The sequence below is a fragment of the Arachis ipaensis genome, chromosome B08 (genome assembly GCF_000816755.2).
Source record: "Arachis ipaensis cultivar K30076 chromosome B08, Araip1.1, whole genome shotgun sequence".
NCBI lineage: Eukaryota > Viridiplantae > Streptophyta > Magnoliopsida > Fabales > Fabaceae > Arachis > Arachis ipaensis.
Genome location: NC_029792.2, coordinates 80,789,600 through 80,792,093, shown reverse-complemented (window position 1 = coordinate 80,792,093; position 2,494 = coordinate 80,789,600). Strand labels below are relative to the sequence as shown.

The following is a 2,494-nucleotide window of genomic DNA, read 5'->3' as shown; positions in this document are numbered from 1 at the left end:
GGTGTTCGCGGTGAGGTTTGGTTCAGTTTTTGAGAGAAAAGTCATCCGATCCAATCGTTTAATTAAACTGCGGTTCGGTTTGGTTCGGTTTTTTTATCTAAGCCATCCGAACCAAACCAAACCACTTAAAATCGGTTTGGTTTGGTTCGATTTGTTCGATTTTTTTAGTCAATTAAAAAAATACTACCATACTATTTCACAAAGTCATAACATTGAAATCGACAAACACAAATACACAATAGCTAACCAAGTCTTGATCCAATGAAATTTAACGACAAAAAGAATTCAAATACTACAATTAAAGAAAATGGAAGACAAATTGTAGAAACCTTGCTAAATTCTATGGTGACTTGTGAAGAGATGATGCAATAGACCTACTTCTTGCAATTGAAAGAAAGGGAAGATTTTGCTAAACGCTGCTTCTCGGCGGTTGTGGTGTTTACATTGCCAGTGGTTGGGCTGTTGTCCATCTGAAAGAATGAAGTCCATCAGATATAAAAAACTCGCAAGAAAATCTCTATACATAGCAAGGTACCAACTGCAAGCTACTAAAGCTATAAAGGAACAATAACTTGCATTTTTTACCCCATAACTCTGATTTGGTGAGCCAAGACAACTATCTTCCAAACAAAGAAATAAGATAGGAAATGGAAGGAATAGGAATTTAATTAGAATACAGAGAAGGCACTCACCATGAATGAAAGAAGCCCTGTGAGTATGCTGCATTCGTAAATTAGAAAGTTCAGTACAGACCATTAGAAAGCTGTATAGAAAAGTAACCAACATCTAGTCATCTACAACTACTTTCAGATACAGGTTACTTGTGTAAAAGCATATAACCACAATTCAAAAGTTAAATGAATAGATTAAAAAACAAATCACATAATGAAACATCATAACTAAAATCAATCTAACCTTGAAACAGACCACATAGGATTCCAACTTTCAGGATGAATTGCAGGAGCAAGAGCAGCAAAACACAGAAATATTAAATCAAAATCAGTATCTCATAATATTAACTGACTTGTGCTATACCAGATAAAAGAACTTACAATCACTGAACCAGCAATAAAACAACAATAATATATGAATTAATTCAGAAGAAAAGCATGCCGCATAGGTCTTTAGTAGTAGAAACTTCAATAGAAATTAAAAACTATATAACAAGGAACATCAGGCAAAAAGGGTAAACTACCCATAATCCAGAAAGGGTGTTAAGATTTTCACAGTTGCGAAAATGAGCCAGTACCAAGCTCACATAACTGAGGAGCTCTAAAAAGTAGCCTTTGTAACTGTTCCAGTGTTATACTCTTATTAAGCTTCAAAGTCTTCAATGATTTGCACCTAGTAACAAGCTTCTCAAGTTAAACAAAATTTACATCATTGTGAAGGATGGAAAAGTTCAGTACTTCTAGCGATGTGAAGCTTTTCGGGAAGCAAGTCAACGAATTATCATTTTTAAATTTACAAAATCAAGAGCAGAAACACAACAGCAACTAAATTTATACATTGAATAATAAATTAAAATACAACAATAATAATTAAAAAATCAGAAGCGAAAACACAACAACAAATACATGGAACATTGAACAATGAACAGTGAACAACAACCAGAAGCAATTTCAGTAATTTAACAACAAATAAAGTAAACAATGAACAACAACCAGCAACAAATATACACTGAAACGGACATTGAACAACAACGAACAACAATCAGCAATAATGAAACAAAAATTAGCCAAATTACATACCTAACCCGGAGGCTCCATATATGACTTGAATCAGTGGCTGGGTGGCTCGGTGTTGCGCTGTGTTGTGGGTGGCCAGAAACGCAGCTGTACTGCTATGGGTGGCCAGAAATGGTGCTTCGGGTGGCTAGAAATGATGCTGTGGGTGACGGCAGGGTGGTGCACTGCTGGCTGCCGGATGGTGCTGGGAGGAAGGCTTCGGCGGTGCTGTGACGAGAGGATTTTTACCAGTAAAAAGATTCATAGAAACAGTTGCGTTGTAGATATAGTCTCTAAACCGACAAAAATCCCTTCGTACAAACATTTTGGGTGTCGCAAGTAACAAACCCCTTTAGAAATTGTTAACCGAGTATTCAAACCTCAGGTCGTCTTCTCAAGGAACTGCGAGGAAGTATGTTCTTATTATTGGCTATAGAGGTTGTAATCGGGGTTTAGAAGATGAGAAGCAAGTAATTTGAATGACAGGTAAAGTAATTGGCAATTAAAAATAATTAAATACTGTAAAGCAAACTTTTTGCAAGGTAAGAGAAGTTGGAGGTCCAACGTAGTTATCTCTCTCAACTATAATGAAAGTTGAATCTAAACTCCACTTGATCAACTTGTACCAGGGCAAGGAAAGTCAAGGGACTAATTAAATTGACCTTTGAATCCTATTTATTTCCTAAGAAAAGGTTGGGATTACTTAAGTTCAGCTCAATTAGCAAGATAACGATTATCAATTATGTTGAGTTTAATAACTGTTGAGT

General features: G+C 35.8%; 1 long non-coding RNA gene across 1 annotated transcript; it reads right to left on the bottom strand.

Annotated features, from left to right (window-relative positions):
- On the bottom strand, positions 327-1,054 carry LOC107612345. The gene is made up of 3 exons (XR_001613707.2): positions 916-1,054; positions 693-720; positions 327-470 (listed from the first exon to the last, which is right to left on the bottom strand). It is a non-coding gene; the product is annotated as an uncharacterized LOC107612345 (long non-coding RNA).